Source organism: Panicum hallii, chromosome 1, assembly GCF_002211085.1.
Source record: "Panicum hallii strain FIL2 chromosome 1, PHallii_v3.1, whole genome shotgun sequence".
Lineage (NCBI taxonomy): Eukaryota > Viridiplantae > Streptophyta > Magnoliopsida > Poales > Poaceae > Panicum > Panicum hallii.
The window spans coordinates 26,468,793-26,490,942 of record NC_038042.1 but is presented as its reverse complement, the minus strand read 5'-3'; positions in this window follow the sequence as shown (position 1 = coordinate 26,490,942).

Here is a 22,150-nt window from a genome sequence, read left to right as displayed (position 1 = left end):
AAACTGATGGACAAACTGAGCAGGTTAATCAGATTCTTGAAGACATGCTCCAAGCTTGTATCATTTACTATGGTACGAACTGGGACAAATGTCTAGGCTTGGCCGAATTCTCGTATAACAACAGCTATCAGTCCAGTCTTCAAATGGCTCCCTTTGAGGCGTTATACGGTCGAAGATGTTGAACTCCTTTGAGTTGGTCTAAAACAGGTGAACGCCAAATCTTCGGACCAGACTTAGTTACCGAGGCCGAAGATAAAGTTAAGCTTGTCCAAGCCAACCTTAAAGCAGCTCAATCTAGACAGAAAAGTTATACAGACCAAAGGAGAAAACCATTACAATTTCAAGTAGGAGATTATGTCTATCTTCGAGTATCTCCTACTAAAGGTGTTCAACGTTTCGGTATAAAAGGAAAATTAGCACCTCGATATATCGAACTTTTTGAAATCACCGAAGCATGTGGCCCAGTGGCTTACCGACTTCGTCTTCCTACTCGGTTGGCCGCTACCCATGATGTTTTTCATATATCCCAACTCAAGAAGTGCATCAAAGTACCTACTGAGATCATTGAACAAGAAGCCATCAAGATCGAGCCTGATCTATCTTATGTCGAACAACCCCTTCAAATTCTAGATACCAAGGAAAGAGTCACTAGGAGAAAGAAGATTAAGATATATAAGATTTTGTGGGACCACCATACTGTAGAAGAAGCCACCTGGGAAACTGAAGATTATCTCCAGAAAAACTTTCCCGAATTCCTTTAGAATCTTTAGGTAATTATCTCCCAATATATCATTCCGGTAATCTCGGGACGAGATTCGTTTTAGGGGGGAAGGTTGTGACACCCTAGGTGTCAAAATTATAACACACTAGGGAAAGGGAGGTGTAATGTGTGTAATTGAATTGTGTGAAATTGAATGAATGTGTGAAAATAAGGACCTAAGTGTGATTTTTCAAGAATATAAGTCCTTTTATGCAAAGTGTTTAAATTACACATGTAACTTCCAATTTTGGCTAGGGTTCAAAGTGTAAAAGTGTTAGTCATCATTACATTACCTAAACTTGCAATTCAGTCCAAAAGTATATGGAATTTACCAAATTAAGGACAAAAAACTTTGAAAAGTTTGAATTGAGTCTAAAGTTTTAAAATAAAACTCCATCCATTGAGCTTTAGAAATTGAACCCTAAATAGAAGTTGTAGGGTTAAAAAGTTCTACAACTTTTATGTTGACCATTTTCTCATTTGAGGTATAAAATAGTGAGGAAACATGGCTTTATAGTGAGGTCCCTGAAGTTTTTAAAGCTTAAAATCTAGTCCCTAGCGCCCCCCCCCTTCTTCTTCCTCTGTCCCCTCCTCTGCCGCGCGACAGCGCCGCTGCAGGCCGTCGTGCCGCGCCGCCCGAGGCTACCCCCTGCTCCTGCGCCGCTCCACGCGTCGCCCCCGAGCTCGCCCACCGCCTTAGCCCCTCTCTGCTGGCCATCGCCGCCGCCGCTCACCGCCGCTACTGCTCTACCGGCGCCATTTTCTACTCTGGTAGCTCCCATGCGTCGTCTTCAAGCCGGCCGCCGCTCTAGCCCCTCCCCTCTAGCCTTCTCCCACGCGCTCCACGTCGCCCTGCCTCTGCCGAGCTCTGTCCGGCCGCCGCCACGCCTATCGTCTGCCGCCAGCAGCAGCTACTGCTCACTGTGCCTTCTCCTGATCTTGAAGCACGCCCCAGGACGCTCCTTGACTTCTTCTACCCCATTCACATGCCCAATGTTGCCTTCCTCTTCCTCTGCTCGACTACTCCACAGGACCTCCGCCGCCCGACTGAGCCACCACCTCGCCGTCGCCGTGGCTAGCACTCCAGCAGCCTATAAATGCCCCGGCGCTTCCTGAGCTCACTGTTGTGCTATTACACCACTTCATAAGCGCAGAACAAGGTCGCAAGCCCCGGATCAGCCATTGCCGCCCATCCTTCATCCCCGGCCAGCTCTGCTCACCATGGACAGCCGCTGTCAGCCTACCCCTGCTCAAATTTACCCCTAAACAAGCTTCCTCATCACCCACCGGTGCTCCCCGAACTTACCCCGACGCCAATTCCCCACTAGATTGCTCTACTAAGGCTCGCCATCGCGGTTCTTCTCCGCCGCCGTTCGGCTCACCGTCTACCCGCCGCTCCCGTCGTTCTCCGCCCTCGACAAGCGTACCACCCGAACCATATCACCCCGGCTGTCACACCCGATTTATAAGAACATAGATCGAGCAATCATATATGCGCCAGGATCAGGTCACGCATATATACAACAGATTATCAAGATATCACAACACATGTCACAAATAAAAGCATATAAATTATAAAAGGAATGTCTTTATTACAACTGAATCAAGAATCAGTTCAAGGAATGCGGAAGCGTATAATAAATACATGAAGAGTAGGGCACCACAGGGAAGTCAACTGAGAGACAACGCCTAGAAATCGTCGAGTCCGCCGATATAGTTCTCCACGTCGCCTGGTACTGAGCAGCAGTCGAAGATATCCCAAAGAGAACAAAAGAGAGGAAGAGGCAAGTGTGAGTACACAACTTGTACTCAACAAGTATAACACGAGTATGAGGCTTTAGGGTTAGCTGACTCAACTGCAGTAGCTTTTAATCTTGGCAAATTTTATTAGAACTATTTACTATAAATGGATGAATTACCATAAACCCATATTGCATAAGAAATTAATCAATATTAGTTAGGAACTACTGAGAACCATCCAACCAAAACCACCCGGGGAATCTCCCTAATCAAAGGTTGATAACCCCACTAATCAAAAGGAGGATCTGGGCCGCTCATGACTGTGAGCACAGCTGATATATCAGTTTTACGCTCTCGAGAGGTTGCACAACTTTACCCACAAGTCGTGAGCTACGCTAGTTGTTCATCACACTTCCTTAGGTGAGATGGCTAGCAAGCACACTACGAGACCGTTACGAAGGATCACGTTGGTAAGGTGTAACCACTAAGGATTCTGGATCAGCAACAATGGGGCCCACCTCTGGGGGTACAAGACACACAGCACAGACCAAGCCGGAGGAGCAGGGACTATTGAAGCTTACCACCCCTCTTGCCCATGCAGGTAAGTTACTCCCGAACCAACACGACCTAATTAGTAAGTCAAGACCGTCCCATTCCAGTCTTGTGGTTGCGCGGTTGTCCCAGGTTGTCGCTCTATGAACCGGTCCTTATGGAGAGTGGCCAACCAAGCACTAAGCACCGTGCTGGCCCCCTAAACCAAGTTTCTAACAAAACATCTTTTACGGAGACGTGAGCCACTCAAGCACACAGCACAGAGGGCCACGCTCAGGATTAAGTTGCATAAGACCATTAATCAAATTTAATTAAAAGGGACCAAGTGTGTTATAGCGCAGCAACCTAGCACAACTAACCATAATGCAACCCAAAGGATATATATATATAGGATATAAAGTGGCTAGGAAAGTCCTTATAGGCATACTGTATTAAAATGCAATATGAAATCGGTATTTAAAAGTTCTCCTGCTGCTGCTCAAAAGCTTCAGAAGATGGCGGCTCCTGGTACTCGTCCAAAGGCTCCGCGTCTGCTCATGATCATCAAGCATAGTCCACACATACACACATGCACAAACCATAGCAACTATAAGAAAACAGTACACCAATACAGTAGAACAGCACACAAAACTGGCCTAGAACTATTCTACGCATTACAACGATCGCGTGGACATAAAGAACACCTAAAACGGAGCTAAGACGCGAAAACTACGCTTGAAACAAGATCCAGGGACCTATATGCGAGAAAAACTGGGCCACAGGGGGGTTCTAGACAAAAACCAGGGACCTAAACGCAATTAAAGGGTAGACACAGGGGCTAGCACGTGAAAACCTTAAGGCTGGACGGCGGGTTCAAAATCCAAAGAGCTCAGGGGCCTAAACAAATAAAATAGGGCTTATCTGCAAATACTTTTGAACTAAGGTAGACCGCGGGTTGATTCCAGGAAAAGCCGGGGGCTCTTTAGCAAAAGAAACGGGCTGAAGCGGTATGTTTCATCATGGACCCTTAGATCCGGATCTAACGGTACGAGACAAAGGGGTACGCGGCTTCTAATCAGGCGCGTCGATCTCAGATCGAACGGCCCAGATCCACTCCGCGCGCGAGAGCGGCGGCGCTGGTCGCCGGTGACCAATTCCGCGGCGGCGCGCGGCTCGGGCTCGCCGGAGCTCGGCATTCCCGCTGCTCTGGGGGTAAAAACTCCACGACTTCGGGCCCGAAAGCACCATCGCGGCACGGGGAACTCCTCTAGGGTGAACAGAAGCGACCAAGACGGCAGTGGCGACCGCACGGCGGTGAGGGGCGATGGACTCTCCGGTGAGCATGTGTTCTAAGCGCTACAGGCCGCCAAACACTACGATACCCGGCGCAAGAGGACCAGGGCGCGAAGGGGAAGCTCACCGAGGGGTTCAGGTCAACTGGAGGGCTGTGCAGGGGTGCTTGCGACGACGGCGGCGGCGGAGCACGGACGGAGATAGGCGGCGCTCGGGGAGAAGACGGCTGCAGGCGCTCTCCGAGCTTCGGGTCTCCTTGGATCGACACGGGGGGTCCCTGTGAAGACGTTGAGGGGGTCAGGGAGGTCGGGGAACCATCGGCGGTGAGCAATCGCGGCGGCAGAAAGTCTCACCGTCGGCGGCCTCGGGTCCAATTCTGGCGAGCACAGGGACGGAGGACGCGAGCACGGCTCGGTGGTCGACCCTGGCACTTGGGCGGAGCTCCTGCAGAGGTCTCAGGCGGCGGGGCTGCAGTGGATCGGCGTGCCCACGGCGGAGGGGCTCGGCTCCAAGCAAAGGCAAGGCAGCGGCCGCGATTAAGGTGTTGGGGCGGCTCTGTTGGGATGAGGTGGTCCAAGGGGTGGCGTAGGGGGATAAGAAGGGCAGGCCATGGATTTCGGGGTAGGGTTGCGGTGGGGAAGAGCCGGAGATCTCAGCCGCGCAGCGGCGCGGCCGTTGCAGGAACGGAGGTGCGGGAGGAGGGGGATGACAGGTGGTCCCGGTTGCCAGAGAGAGGAAAGGAGAAGGGAATGAGCAGTGGGGCCGCTAGGTCAGAGAGAGGAAGCGAGGGAGAGGTGCGCTCGGGCTGGCGCTGAAGGGACGGGGGAGGCTGGGCCTCGGTGCGGCACAGGCGGGGAAAGGAGGAGAGAGGGAAAAAGGGGCCCGAGGGGGAGAGAGAGGGAGAGTGAGTGGGCCGGCGTGGCCCATGCGGAAGAGAAGAGTTGGGCCGGGCTGGTAGAGAGTTTGGGCTGCCTTCTCCTCTTCCTTCTTCTTTCCTTTTCCTTTTCTATACTCAATCTATTCACACAAATCCATTTGAATGCAATCAATTTTGAACTCAAACCCTAAAATTTCAACACAAATAAAACAATGCTCCAGCATGAATGCACACGCAAGTTGATCCTATAATAAGTTTTATTTTCTACAATTACTTTAAATGCAGGATAAATTAGAGAAAACCCTGGAAAATTTATTTGAGCCCAAATAATTTCTTTAAAATTTGGGAAAATTATATTAGGGTGTTACAAACCTACCCCCCTTACCGGAATCTCGTCCCGAGATTCGAATAGGCTAGTTAGCAAACAGATCAGGATATGTCTTTCTCAACTCATCTTCCCGCTCCCAAGTAGCCTCATCCTCTGTGTGATGACTCCACTGGACACGGCACATCTTGATCTTCTTGTTTCTGGTAACTCTCTCAGATGTCTCCAGAATCTTCACTGGATGCTCGATATAGGTCAGATCCTCCTGCACATCCAACCCTTCTATCGGTGCTTGCTCTTCTGGCACCCTCAAGCACCTCTTCAGCTGAGACACATGAAACACCTTATGCACTCCTGAGAGACTGGGAGGTAACTCCAAACGATATGCCACTTCACCTTTCCGTTCCAACACCTTGAACGGACCAATGTATCGAGGGGCTAGCTTCCCTCTTACGTTAAACCTGCGGATTCCTCTCATCGGCGAGACCTTCAGGTACACATGATCACCCACCGCAAAGGTCAGATCCCGACGACGAACATCCGCGTAGCTCTTCTGACGAGTCTGAGCGTCCCTCAGATTCTCTCGCACCTGCTGTACCAACTGTTCTGCCTCCTCAACAATATCCGGACCAAATACCTGCCTCTTGCCAATCTGATCCCAATACAGCGGAGTCCTGCACTTCTGGCCACACAGAGCCTCGAAAGGAGATTTCTTCAGACTGGCCTGACAACTATTGTTATACGAGAACTCTGCATACGGCAGGCATTTATCCCAGCTGGTACCATACTGAATAGCACAGGCTCAAAGCATATCCTCCAACACTTGGTTGGTTCTTTCTGTCTGCCCATCTGTCTGAGGATGATATGCAGTACTGAAGCACAGCCCGACTGAGCCACCACCTCGCCGTCGCCGTGGCTAGCACTCCAGCAGCCTATAAATGCCCCGGCGCTTCCTGAGCTCACTGTTGTGCTATTACACCACTTCATAAGCGCAGAACAAGGTCGCAAGCCCCGGATCAGCCATTGCCGCCCATCCTTCATCCCCGGCCAGCTCTGCTCACCATGGACAGCCGCTGTCAGCCTACCCCTGCTCAAATTTACCCCTAAACAAGCTTCCTCATCACCCACCGGTGCTCCCCGAACTTACCCCGACGCCAATTCCCCACTAGATTGCTCTACTAAGGCTCGCCATCGCGGTTCTTCTCCGCCGCCGTTCGGCTCACCGTCTACCCGCCGCTCCCGTCGTTCTCCGCCCTCGACAAGCGTACCACCCGAACCATATCACCCCGGCTGTCACACCCGATTTATAAGAACATAGATCGAGCAATCATATATGCGCCAGGATCAGGTCACGCATATATACAACAGATTATCAAGATATCACAACACATGTCACAAATAAAAGCATATAAATTATAAAAGGAATGTCTTTATTACAACTGAATCAAGAATCAGTTCAAGGAATGCGGAAGCGTATAATAAATACATGAAGAGTAGGGCACCACAGGGAAGTCAACTGAGAGACAACGCCTAGAAATCGTCGAGTCCGCCGATATAGTTCTCCACGTCGCCTGGTACTGAGCAGCAGTCGAAGATATCCCAAAGAGAACAAAAGAGAGGAAGAGGCAAGTGTGAGTACACAACTTGTACTCAACAAGTATAACACGAGTATGAGGCTTTAGGGTTAGCTGACTCAACTGCAGTAGCTTTTAATCTTGGCAAATTTTATTAGAACTATTTACTATAAATGGATGAATTACCATAAACCCATATTGCATAAGAAATTAATCAATATTAGTTAGGAACTACTGAGAACCATCCAACCAAAACCACCCGGGGAATCTCCCTAATCAAAGGTTGATAACCCCACTAATCAAAAGGAGGATCTGGGCCGCTCATGACTGTGAGCACAGCTGATATATCAGTTTTACGCTCTCGAGAGGTTGCACAACTTTACCCACAAGTCGTGAGCTACGCTAGTTGTTCATCACACTTCCTTAGGTGAGATGGCTAGCAAGCACACTACGAGACCGTTACGAAGGATCACGTTGGTAAGGTGTAACCACTAAGGATTCTGGATCAGCAACAATGGGGCCCACCTCTGGGGGTACAAGACACACAGCACAGACCAAGCCGGAGGAGCAGGGACTATTGAAGCTTACCACCCCTCTTGCCCATGCAGGTAAGTTACTCCCGAACCAACACGACCTAATTAGTAAGTCAAGACCGTCCCATTCCAGTCTTGTGGTTGCGCGGTTGTCCCAGGTTGTCGCTCTATGAACCGGTCCTTATGGAGAGTGGCCAACCAAGCACTAAGCACCGTGCTGGCCCCCTAAACCAAGTTTCTAACAAAACATCTTTTACGGAGACGTGAGCCACTCAAGCACACAGCACAGAGGGCCACGCTCAGGATTAAGTTGCATAAGACCATTAATCAAATTTAATTAAAAGGGACCAAGTGTGTTATAGCGCAGCAACCTAGCACAACTAACCATAATGCAACCCAAAGGATATATATATATAGGATATAAAGTGGCTAGGAAAGTCCTTATAGGCATACTGTATTAAAATGCAATATGAAATCGGTATTTAAAAGTTCTCCTGCTGCTGCTCAAAAGCTTCAGAAGATGGCGGCTCCTGGTACTCGTCCAAAGGCTCCGCGTCTGCTCATGATCATCAAGCATAGTCCACACATACACACATGCACAAACCATAGCAACTATAAGAAAACAGTACACCAATACAGTAGAACAGCACACAAAACTGGCCTAGAACTATTCTACGCATTACAACGATCGCGTGGACATAAAGAACACCTAAAACGGAGCTAAGACGCGAAAACTACGCTTGAAACAAGATCCAGGGACCTATATGCGAGAAAAACTGGGCCACAGGGGGGTTCTAGACAAAAACCAGGGACCTAAACGCAATTAAAGGGTAGACACAGGGGCTAGCACGTGAAAACCTTAAGGCTGGACGGCGGGTTCAAAATCCAAAGAGCTCAGGGGCCTAAACAAATAAAATAGGGCTTATCTGCAAATACTTTTGAACTAAGGTAGACCGCGGGTTGATTCCAGGAAAAGCCGGGGGCTCTTTAGCAAAAGAAACGGGCTGAAGCGGTATGTTTCATCATGGACCCTTAGATCCGGATCTAACGGTACGAGACAAAGGGGTACGCGGCTTCTAATCAGGCGCGTCGATCTCAGATCGAACGGCCCAGATCCACTCCGCGCGCGAGAGCGGCGGCGCTGGTCGCCGGTGACCAATTCCGCGGCGGCGCGCGGCTCGGGCTCGCCGGAGCTCGGCATTCCCGCTGCTCTGGGGGTAAAAACTCCACGACTTCGGGCCCGAAAGCACCATCGCGGCACGGGGAACTCCTCTAGGGTGAACAGAAGCGACCAAGACGGCAGTGGCGACCGCACGGCGGTGAGGGGCGATGGACTCTCCGGTGAGCACGTGTTCTAAGCGCTACAGGCCGCCAAACACTACGATACCCGGCGCAAGAGGACCAGGGCGCGAAGGGGAAGCTCACCGAGGGGTTCAGGTCAACTGGAGGGCTGTGCAGGGGTGCTTGCGACGACGGCGGCGGCGGAGCACGGACGGAGATAGGCGGCGCTCGGGGAGAAGACGGCTGCAGGCGCTCTCCGAGCTTCGGGTCTCCTTGGATCGACACGGGGGGTCCCTGTGAAGACGTTGAGGGGGTCAGGGAGGTCGGGGAACCATCGGCGGTGAGCAATCGCGGCGGCAGAAAGTCTCACCGTCGGCGGCCTCGGGTCCAATTCTGGCGAGCACAGGGACGGAGGACGCGAGCACGGCTCGGTGGTCGACCCTGGCACTTGGGCGGAGCTCCTGCAGAGGTCTCAGGCGGCGGGGCTGCAGTGGATCGGCGTGCCCACGGCGGAGGGGCTCGGCTCCAAGCAAAGGCAAGGCAGCGGCCGCGATTAAGGTGTTGGGGCGGCTCTGTTGGGATGAGGTGGTCCAAGGGGTGGCGTAGGGGGATAAGAAGGGCAGGCCATGGATTTCGGGGTAGGGTTGCGGTGGGGAAGAGCCGGAGATCTCAGCCGCGCAGTGGCGCGGCCGTTGCAGGAACGGAGGTGCGGGAGGAGGGGGATGACAGGTGGTCCCGGTTGCCAGAGAGAGGAAAGGAGAAGGGAATGAGCAGTGGGGCCGCTAGGTCAGAGAGAGGAAGCGAGGGAGAGGTGCGCTCGGGCTGGCGCTGAAGGGACGGGGGAGGCTGGGCCTCGGTGCGGCACAGGCGGGGAAAGGAGGAGAGAGGGAAAAAGGGGCCCGAGGGGGAGAGAGAGGGAGAGTGAGTGGGCCGGCGTGGCCCATGCGGAAGAGAAGAGTTGGGCCGGGCTGGTAGAGAGTTTGGGCTGCCTTCTCCTCTTCCTTCTTCTTTCCTTTTCCTTTTCTATACTCAATCTATTCACACAAATCCATTTGAATGCAATCAATTTTGAACTCAAACCCTAAAATTTCAACACAAATAAAACAATGCTCCAGCATGAATGCACACGCAAGTTGATCCTATAATAAGTTTTATTTTCTACAATTACTTTAAATGCAGGATAAATTAGAGAAAACCCTGGAAAATTTATTTGAGCCCAAATAATTTCTTTAAAATTTGGGAAAATTATATTAGGGTGTTACAAACCTACCCCCCTTACCGGAATCTCGTCCCGAGATTCGAATAGGCTAGTTAGCAAACAGATCAGGATATGTCTTTCTCAACTCATCTTCCCGCTCCCAAGTAGCCTCATCCTCTGTGTGATGACTCCACTGGACACGGCACATCTTGATCTTCTTGTTTCTGGTAACTCTCTCAGATGTCTCCAGAATCTTCACTGGATGCTCGATATAGGTCAGATCCTCCTGCACATCCAACCCTTCTATCGGTGCTTGCTCTTCTGGCACCCTCAAGCACCTCTTCAGCTGAGACACATGAAACACCTTATGCACTCCTGAGAGACTGGGAGGTAACTCCAAACGATATGCCACTTCACCTTTCCGTTCCAACACCTTGAACGGACCAATGTATCGAGGGGCTAGCTTCCCTCTTACGTTAAACCTGCGGATTCCTCTCATCGGCGAGACCTTCAGGTACACATGATCACCCACCGCAAAGGTCAGATCCCGACGACGAACATCCGCGTAGCTCTTCTGACGAGTCTGAGCGTCCCTCAGATTCTCTCGCACCTGCTGTACCAACTGTTCTGCCTCCTCAACAATATCCGGACCAAATACCTGCCTCTTGCCAATCTGATCCCAATACAGCGGAGTCCTGCACTTCTGGCCACACAGAGCCTCGAAAGGAGATTTCTTCAGACTGGCCTGACAACTATTGTTATACGAGAACTCTGCATACGGCAGGCATTTATCCCAGCTGGTACCATACTGAATAGCACAGGCTCAAAGCATATCCTCCAACACTTGGTTGGTTCTTTCTGTCTGCCCATCTGTCTGAGGATGATATGCAGTACTGAAGCACAGCTTCGTATCCAACGAATCATGCAACTGCTCCCAGAACCGTGAAGTGAACTGAGATCCTCGGTCTGATATGATCTTCTTAGGAACACCATGCAGACAGACAATCCTGGAAATGTACAACTCTGCGAGTCTAGCGCCGGAGTAAGTAGTGTTCACCGGAATGAAGTGGGCAACCTTCATCAACCGATCCACTACTACCCATATGGAGTTGTACCCTTTCTGAGTACGAGGCAATCCCACAATGAAGTCCATAGTGATCTCCTCCCATTTCCACTCTGGAATCTTCAACGGCTGCAATAACCCTGCTGGCCTCTGATGCTCTGCCTTGACACGCTGGCAAGTGTCACAGATAGCCACATACTCCGCAACGGAACGCTTCATTCCATACCACCAGAATCGTTCCTTTAGGTCGTAATACATCTTCGTGCTGCCTGGACGAATGGAATATGCCGTATCATGAGCCTCACTCAGAATCAACTTCCTGAGATCTCCTACATCCGGCACACATATCCGACCCTTGTACCACAGGGTACCCTGATCATCCTCTCTGAAATGCGGTGCCTTGCCAATCGTAAGCAGCTCACGAATCTCTTGCAGCTTCTTATCTTCTTTCTGATGCTACCTGATCTCTGCCTCTAGAGTGGGTTCTGCCTCGAATGATGTACCCGAGGTATGATGCAAGAAACCCAGACTCAACTACTCAAACTCCTCGCATAACTCCTGAGGCATCTGAAAAGCCACGGCCATGTTAACATAGCTCTTCCTACTCAGAGCATCTGCCACAACATTAGCCTTGCCCGGATGATAGTGAATCTCCAGGTCATAATCCTTGACCAATTCTAGCCATCTTCTCTGCCGCATGTTCAGCTCATTCTGGGTGAAAATATACTTGAGGCTCTTGTGATCAGTGTAAATGTCACACTACTGCCCAAACAAGTAATGCCTCCATATCTTCAGAGCATGCACAACTGCGGCTAGCTCCAGATCATGAGTGGGATAATTCAGCTCGTGCCGGCACAACTGCCGCGAGGCATAAGCTATCACTCTGCCTTCCTGCATCAGGACGCAACCAAGACCATCCCTCGAAGCATCACAATACACTGTGAACCTCTTGCTCTGGTCTGGCAGAGTAAGGACTGGCGCCGTAGTTAGCCTCTTCTTCAGCTCCTCGAAGGCATTCTGATGCTCATCAGTCCAAGAGAAATCCACACCCTTCTCTAGCAGGGAAGTCAAAGGCTTCGCAATCTTGGAGAAGTTCTCAATAAACCTCCGATAATAACCTGCTAAGCCCAGAAAAGAGCGGACTTCCTTCACCGTCTGCGGTACAACCCAGTCAAGTACATCCTTCACATTCCCGGGGTCCACAGCAATACCTCCCTTGGAGATAACATGACCGAGGAATGGAACCTCGTCAATCCAGAATTCGCACTCGCTGAGCTTGGCATACAGCTTGTGCTCTCTGAGCCTCTGCAATACAAGCCTCAGATGTTTCTCATGCTCTGCTTCTGACTTGGAATATATCAGGATATCATCAATGAATATCACCACAAAGGTGTCCAGATAATCCATGAAAACCTTGTTCATCAGATGCATGAAGAAAGCCGGAGCATTGGTCAAGCCAAAAGACATGACCGTATACTCGTATAGCCCATACTTGCAGGTGAATGCCGTCTTCGGAATATCCTCAGAACGAATCTTCAGCTGATGATAACCCGAACGCAGATCAATCTTCGAGAATACACAAGCGCCCTGAAGCTGATCAAAGAGATCCTCAATACGTGGCAATGGATGCTTGTGCTTGATGGTGACTGCATTCAGATCCCGATAATCAACGCACATTCTCTTCGCGCCATCCTTCTTCTCTACCAGCAATACAGGGAAAGCCCAAGGAGAGAAACTGCGACGAATATAACCCTTGGCTAGCAATTCGTCGACAGTCTTCTTAACTTCCTCGTGCTCAACGGGAGCCATACGATAGGGCCGCTTAGCAATAGGAGCTGTGACAGGCAAGAGATCAATAGAAAACTCAATGTCGCGTTCAGGCGGCATACCTGGCAAATCATCCGGAAAGACATCCGGGAATTCAGACACCATGCGAATACCATCCGTGGGTCTAGCCTCCATCTGATGAAGAAATCCAGAAGGCTCTGTAGCTCCAACAGTGACCTCCTGACCATCCGGTGCTGATAGAAGAACAGTCCTCTGAGCACAATCTATCCGGACTCCCCACTTAGCAAGAGTCTCCATCCCGAGGATCACATCAATACCCTTGGTGTCTAGCACCATCAGATTAGCACTGAACTCTACCCGCCTTATGACAATACTAACTCTGGGACAGAAGATATGAGACCTCAACTGCCCTCCCAGTGAAGATACTAACATGCCCCTCTTTAATGTGCTAGTATGAATACCATGATGCTCAACAAAAGACTGGGTGATGAAAGAATGCGTAGCACCAGTATCGAAAAGCACGGTAGCAGGGTGAGTGTTGACCATGAACGTACCAATCACCACGTTAGGAGCCTCGGCCGCTGACTCGGCCGTCACGTGGTTCACCCTGCCCTGAGCTGGGGCCTTGGGCGGTGCTGCACGCCCCTACTGTCCTGCCTGCGCCTTCCGAGGACAGACGTTGGCGTAGTGCCCCGGCTCGCCGCAGTGACAGCACGCCCGTGGCAATGCTGGAGCCTACTGCCCGGCAGGAGGGGTAGGCACTCCCTGCCGTGGAGCTGGTGGGGCCGGTGGAGCAGAGCGTGCCGGAGGGGCTGGAAAACTCTGGCCCGGTCCCGCCTGCTGCTGCTGCTGGGGACGAGGCGGGTACTGCTGCTGACGCTGCTGATACTGCTGGACCTGCCTCTGGTGCTGCTGCTGCTGCTGCGGGTACTGGTATCGAGGCCGAGTGTTGCTACCCGACGCAACAGGAGCCATCTTCCTCTTCTTATCCTCAATCTCCCGGCGCTTACGCTCAGTGTTGAGGGCAGCGTCAACCAGCTGGTTGAAGTTGTCGAAGCGGTGGTTCATGAGCGCATACTCCAGGTGGTCATCCAGTCCCTCCCTGAAGCGCTCCTGCTTATCGCCATCATGGGCGACCTCGACGGGGGCGTAGCGAGCGAGCTGGAGGAAGCGGTCACGGTACTCAGTCACCGTCATAGCTCCCTGCTTGAGCGCAAGGAACTCCTTGTGCTTCATCTTCATCACTCCAGCAGGGATATGGTGGTGCCTAAACCGCTCCCGGAACTGGACCCAAGTGAGAGTGTCGCAGTCCCGAGCTGGGTAGGACTCCCACCAGTCGAGGGCTGAGCCTCGCAGCTGCCCTGCTGCGTACAGGACTCGCTCCCTGTCGTCGCACTGAGCGACGTCCAACTGGCGCTCCACCTGACGAAGCCAGTCGTCAGCCCGAAGTGGATCAGCCGCATGAGAGAACGTCGGCGGGTGACCCCTCAGGAAATCCGCGCGCCTGTCGCGGGGCTGCTGCGGTGGAGGAGGTGGTGGCTGAGCGTGAATCTGCTGCAGCGTCTGAACGGTGTTGTTCAGGGTGGCCATCATCTGCATCTGGAGCTGAAAGAACTGCTCCGGAATCAGGGGTGGAGGCATCGGCAGCGGCTGGTCAGTGCTCTGGTTGTTCTGCCCCTGCTGGCCAGAACCGGTGCCGGTGCTCCTAGTGTTCACCATCTGTTTGCAGCATAGCAAAATTTATAAGAGATAGATATGGTATAACTTTGGGAAGGAAGACTCTGACAGGATAAAATAGAGAGAAAAGAATGTACGGTTTTACCCCCCACGATCTATCTCAATTTTATTACTCGATTCAAGTTTGCGTTAAGATCGATTTGCATAAAGAGATTTACTTCTAATCTATGCAATCAACCAAAAATCCAAATCAAACATTTGCACAATAACAAACATTCAATCTTCACAACTTAGTCGAGTTTATCACTCTACTCGACTAACACACTCGTTCTAGCGTATTTTCATTGGGATAGCTTAGACTTATAGCTTATAGTGTTAGACACTCGGGCCAACGTCTACGGAAAACTCAAGCTATTTCTCAGAAAGGACAGGAGAGAGATAGCAAATCAAGGACTTAAGACTCAAGGAATAGAAGTAGGGAACGATGTTAGAAGATTTGCGGAAGCAAGGCAAGGGAAAAGAAGTCCTAAACTCGACCAGTTCTATCTAGGCTTCGTCCTACAGTCGACACGGCTCTGATACCAATCTGTCACACCCGATTTATAAGAACATAGATCGAGCAACCATATATGCGCCAGGATCAGGTCACGCATATATACAACAGATTATCAAGATATCACAACACATGTCACGAAAAAAAGCGTATAAATTATAAAAGGAATGTCTTTATTACAACTGAATCAAGAACCAGTTCAAGGAATGCGGAAGCGTATAATAAATACATGAAGAGTAGGGCGCCACAGGGACGTCAACTGAGAGACAACGCCTAGAAATCGTCGAGTCCGCCGATGTAGTTCTCCACGTCGCCTGGTACTGAGCAGCAGTCGAAGATATCCCAAAGAGAACAAAAGAGAGGAAGAGGCAAGTGTGAGTACACAACTTGTACTCAACAAGTATAACACGAGTATGAGGCTTTAGGGTTAGCTGACTCAACTGCAGTAGCTTTTAATCTTGGCAAATTTTATTAAAACTATTTACTATAAATGGATGAATTACCATAAACCCATATTGCATAAGAAATTAATCAATATTAGTTAGGAACTACTGAGAACCATCCAACCAAAACCACCCGGGGAATCTCCCTAATCAAAGGTTGATAACCCCACTAATCAAAAGGAGGATCTAGGCCGCTCATGACTGTGAGCACAGCTGATATATCAGTTTTACACTCTCGAGAGGTTGCACAACTTTACCCACAAGTCGTGAGCTACGCTAGTTGTTCATCACACTTCCTTAGGTGAGATGGCTAGCAAGCACACTACGAGACCGTTATGAAGGATCACGTTGGTAAGGTGTAACCACTAAGGATTCTGGATCAGCAACAATGGGGCCCACCTCTGGGGTTACAAGACACACAGCACAGACCAAGCCGGAGGAGCAGGGACCATTGAAGCTTACCACCCCTCTGCCCACGTAGGTAAGTTACTCCCGAACCAACACGACCTAATTAGTAAGTCAAGTCCGTCGCATTCCAGTCTTGTGGTTGCGCGGTTGTCCCAGGTTGTCGCTCTATGAACCGGTCCTTATGGAGAGTGGCCAACCAAGCACTAAGCACCGTGCTAGCCCCCTAAACCAAGTTTCTAACAAAACATCTTTTACGGAAACGTGAGCCACTCAAGCACACAGCACAGAGGGCCACGCTCAGGATTAAGTTGCATAAGACCATTAATCAAATTTAATTAAAAGGGACCAAGTGTGTTATAGCGCAGCAACCTAGCACAACTAACCATAATGCAACCCAAAGGATATATATATAGGATATAAAGTGGCTAGGAAAGTCCTTATAGGCATACCGTATTAAAATGCAGTATGAAATCTGTATTTAAAAGTTCTCCTCCTGCTGCTCAAAAGCTTCAGAAGATGGTGGCTCCTGGTACTCGTCCAAAGGCTCCACGTCTACTCACGATCATCAAGCATAGTCCACACATACACACATGCACAAACCATAGCAACTATAAGAAAATAGTACACCAATACAGTAGAACAGCACACAAAACTGGCCTAAAACTATTCTACGCATTACAACGATTGCGTGGACATAAAGAAAACCTAAAACGGAGCTAAGACGCGAAAACTACGCTTGAAACAAGATCCAGGGACCTATCTGCGAGAAAAACTGGGCCACAGGGGGGTTCTGGACAAACACCAGGGACCTAAAAGCAATTAAAGGGTAGACACAGGGGCTAGCACGTGAAAACCTTAAGGCTGGACGGCGGGTTCAAAATCCAAAGAGCTCAGGGGCCTAAACGAATAAAACAGGGCTTATCTGCAAATACTTTTGAACTAAGGTAGACCGCGGGTTGATTCCAGGAAAAGCCGGGGGCTCTTTAGCAAAAGAAACGGGCTGAAGCAGTATGTTTCATCCTGGGCCCTTAGATCCGGATCTAACGGTACGAGACAAAGGGGTACGCGGCTTCTAATCAGGCGCGTCGATCTCAGATCGAACGGCCCAGATCCACTCCGCGCGCGAGAGCGGCGGCGCTGGTCGCCGGTTACCAATTCCGCGACGGCGCGCGGCTCGGGCTCGCCGGAGCTCGGCATTCCCGCCGCTCCGGGGGTCAAAACTCCACGACTTCGGGCCTAGAAGCACCATCGCGGCACGGGGAACTCCTCTAGGGTGAACAGAAGCGGCCAAGACGGCAGTGGCGACCGCACGGCGGTGAGGGGCGGCGGACTCTCCGGTGAGCACGCGTTCTAAGCGCTCCAGGCCGCCAAACACTATGATATCCAGTGCAAGAGGACCAGGGCGCGAAGGGGAAGCTCACCGAGGGGTTCAGGTCAGCTGGAGGGCTGTGCAGGGGTGCTTGCGACGACGGCGGCGGCGGAGCACGGACGGAGATAGGCGGCGCTCGGGGAGAAGATGGCTGCAGGCGCTCTCCGAGCTTCGGGTCTCCTTGGATCGACACGGGGGGTCCCTGTGAAGACGTTGAGGGGGTCAGGGAGGTCGGGGAACCATCGGCGGTGAGCAATCGCGGCGGCGGAAAGTCTCACCGTCGACGGCCTCGGGTCCAATTCTGGCGAGCACAGGGACGGAGGACGCGAGCACGGCTCGGTGGTCGACCCTGGCACTTGGGCGGAGCTCCTGCAGAGGTCTCAGGCGGCGGGGCTGCAGTGGATCGGCGTGCCCACGGCGGCGGGGCTCGGCTCCAAGCAAAGGCAAGGCAGCAGCCGTGATTAAGGTGTTGGGGCGGCTCTGTTGGGATGAGGTGGTCCAAGGGGTGGCGTAGGGGGATAAGAAGGGCGGGCCATGGATTTCGGGGTAGGGTTGCGGCGGGGAAGAGCCGGAGATCTCGGCCGTGTAGCGGCGCGGCCGTTGCGGGAATGGAGGTGCGGGAGGAGGGGGATGGCAGGTGGTCCCGGTTGCCAGAGAGAGGAAAGGAGAAGGGAATGACTAGTGGGGCCGCTAGGTCAGAGAGAGGAAGCGAGGGAGAGGTGCGCTCGGGCTGGCGCTGAAGGGACGGGGGAGGCTGGGCCTCGGTGCGGCCCAGGCGGGGAAAGGAGGAGAGTGGGAAAAAGGGGCCCGAGGGGGAGAGAGAGGGAGAGTGAGTGGGCCGGCGTGGCCCATGCAGAAGAGAAGAGTTGGGCCGGGCTGGTAGAGAGTTTGGGCTGCCTTCTCCTCTTCCTTCTTCTTTCCTTTTCCTTTTCTATACTCAATCTATTCACACAAATCCATTTGAATTCAATCAAATTTGAACTCAAACCCTAAAATTTCAACACAAATAAAACAATGCTCCAGCATGAATGCACACGCAAGTTGATCCTATAATAAGTTTTATTTTCTACAATTACTTTAAATGCAGGATAAATTAGAGAAAACCCTGGAAAATTTATTTGAGCCCAAATAATTTCTTTAAAATTTGGGAAAATTACATTAGGGTGTTACACCGGCGCAGCTCCTAGACCACACCCCCACCCATCTCCAAGCTCCAGCACACCTGAACACCGCCGCCGTGATCAAGCTCCACCGCCGCCGCTTCGGGTCGCCGCCGTTCCACCACCTCCGGTCAACTCCGACTTGCACATCACCCCCAGCAAGGTTTGCCTTAGTCCCCTGAACCTTCCTGGCCAGTTCCCCCTCGCCGCCGGTGACCGCCGCCACCGGAGTTTGGCCGGCGCATCTCGGCTTGTCTTCCCCGATGAGCCAAGGACCCAATTGCTTTGATTTAATTCTTTCTGAGGGTCTGACTGCAAGATTCCAGTCCCTCCCCTCAATTCAAAATCAGTGATCTTTAGAAATTTATAGAAATTCGTAGGAAATTCAGAAAAATGTCAAACCAGTTTTGTTTGAATCCTTGAAGTAAATTCTACAACTTTTGTTACTCGAGTTTGGTTTGAACCTAAATAGTTTTACAGTTATTTTAAAGTTTAACAAAAGGGTATCTTGTGTATAACTTTTGCATGCTAGCTCTATTGCTTTTGATTTTTGTGTGTAGTCTGTTTAGGGTATGAGTGAGCTTGTGTGCAAATTTCACCTACAGTACTGAACCCTAGCTTAGACTAATTTAAACTTATGCAAATCAAGCTTGAAATGATTTAAATTTATTCAAGCATGTTACTAGGGTTTTCATGCTTGGATCTTTTTACCATAGGATGCTTTGTAATTCAGTAGTTCATGGTAAATTGTTCAAGAAATTATGGCACTATTTTGTGTAAAATTTGAATTTAAACTTTAAATTTGAACTTAATTCAAATGCTTTAGTTTATGTTTTCAGAAAATTAGGAAAAATTCATAGTAAGCTTATCTGTTAGAAATAAGCTTACCCACAAAAATTCAAGGCCATAGACTTTGTGGATTTCAAAATAAAAATCAAACTTTTTACCAAAAGTTAATTTACAAGAAGTAGATTAGGAACCTTAGAATTCAAATGCTTGCTTTGTGATGCTTTGACTATTGAATTATTGGATTGCAACTTTATCGTGAAATAAAATAAAAACGTATGCATTTCCGTAACCGTAATGTTTGCATATCATATAGACTTGACAACTCTCGTTGACGGAGACTACCAGCTAATCCCGAAACTAGAAGGGGATAATTCTGAAGACCCCATGAATATCATTAGAGATATAACTGAAGCCCCGAACACCGGTTCGGAAAATTTTAGTATTGACATCTCTGACCCCAGCCCCACCAACGAAGGCAAGCCCTGGACATAAACCGCTATTTTTATTATACTGCAATCTATATATTCATGTATTGAATTGTGTTTGAAACCCTAGTTGTATATTCCTAGAAACCTATGTATTGAATACTAGAACTTGAGTCCAACTAGCTGCTAAGCTAATAGGACCGGTAGAAGTCGAGTGATTCCCTGTCAGTCATGAGCTTTATAGGAATTGAAATGTTTACATTCCTGCAACCACTATAAGGATGACGGACGGGGTTGTGATTATGATTCATGACCTTGATAAAAACCCCATCTGTGTTGATAAAAGTTGCTAAGGTTGCAGTGTGTGGTAGCGGTGGTTAAGCGTTTGAAAGTACTAGCCTCATGCCGTGAAATATGGTAAGCAGTAAGCCTAGTAACCAATCGGCCCGAGGAGTGGACATACCCCCCCCCCACTCGTAATTTGGTTTTTCACAGGCACCGACGTGCGGGAGTACGTTCCGCACAGCAGACAGGAGTACGGTCATGTAGTCGCGCTACAGACGTACGTCCTGCACATTGGATGTGCGTATGGTCCTACAATCGCTTGTGGTGGCACTGATCCACGAGTCGGAATGAAAGGCAAACAGTTGCTTTGGAACGATCATTGGATGTTCCAAGCGTGTGAGTTAGGTTTACCCTTGCAAGGTTTTGAAATTCGATTCAGAATCGTTCGTTTCTCGCGGAGATTGAGACTGCTTGATCCCTTTGCCACATAAAGTAACAAGAGCAACCTTATGATGGTCAAAGATGATATTTGTTTAAAGGATTCTACCATGCTTGAATAGTTATAGTTGCTTACCTAGAATGGATAATCAACTAGAACCTGAAAATTAAAAGTTGAAATTAAGGATCTACTCTTTGTTGCTTTTCAGCTGAAAACTATACCCAGAACCATTAAAAGCCTTCATAGTCTAGTTACATGGCTAAGTATACCGTGAAACGGGTAAGCCTTGCCGAGTATTAGCATACTCAGCCTTGCATTGTGGCTTTTGTTCCAGGTGATTCCCCTGAGGACTCTACTCTGCCCGTACCATGGCCCTATGCTCTTCCCGATGGTTGGTCCGTGGACTGGGATTCGTCCCCGGCCAACACAGGTCCCTCCGAGTGATGTTGAGCATGGGCTTAGCTCAAACATCCATTGTGCGATGTCTGTAGTGTCACGTTTTGTTTTCCGCTGCAGATACTTCAACCTAAACAGTATTGTACAAATTTCGTACTAGTTAGGTCTTGCTACGATGTTTGAATACTAATGTAATATTATGCCTATGATGTAAAAATGGTTGGCAGTTGTATCTCTGGACTCGCCTTCGTGCGAGGTACCTTGTTTTGATCCTGTGATAGGTGGTTTTATCGGGACTTTACCCAACAGACCATGGGGTTACACCGTTTGAAGTGTGGTTGAGCCTTTAATGCCTTCTGAGAAAGGATCAGCGCACTTGAGCCGGTGTAATTCAGGTTGGTTCTGCCACACTTCCTAATTTTTTTAATTTTTTGAGAACGCCCTGCCCAATGTAGCGAGGTTGCTGTATGTGCAATTTTTCAAGAGCTTTCCGGGAAAAACAATTCACCTCAATCGGTGTTCCGAGCGAAAAGTTATGCCCATTTTAAGGAGGATCCTCCGAATTAGGTTTTTGTGGCGGTGGAAACTGAATCGGATGCGAATCGGTGGATGGAAAATTTTTTTAGATTGATTTGTTTTGTAGATGGCAGCAGATGGAAGAAACAAAACTGAACTAAAAAAAATCTAAACCAGCAACCAATCTCAGAACTACGGACTCCGAAACTAAATTGTGCAAAACGCTGAGCGAGGGTTCTAGGTCGGAAAGAGTAAAAAAATTTTGTGGCTTTTTTTTGTGGACTATAGGATGGAAAAAAATGAATCTAAAGGCAAACGAGTATACCTCACGGGCAAATTGATAACTGATACCACTTGATAGAAGGATGAGTCCCGATCTTCCGAGAGGTACGGTAAACTTGATTGGTGGAGAACTCGACATTGATGAACCAAGGCTCCGAACGATCGGAACCTCGCAATCACTACACCACTGCTCCATTGGTTATCACCCATGTCACACGGATGACCTCGCCATGAAGGCTTATCCCTGCAAGCGCAATCAAGAACACAAGCAAGAATAGGAGATGCAATCAAACAATCTTGGTTACGAGATGGGGTCTCACAAACCGATGAACGGCGACACTGTTCGGTGATAGATTGAATCTAAGCAAACCCCCCCCCCCCGTAATGTGGTGACAGCTACTAAATAAAAAGGAGTTAGGGCGTGCAAGTCCCCTGGACGCAACCC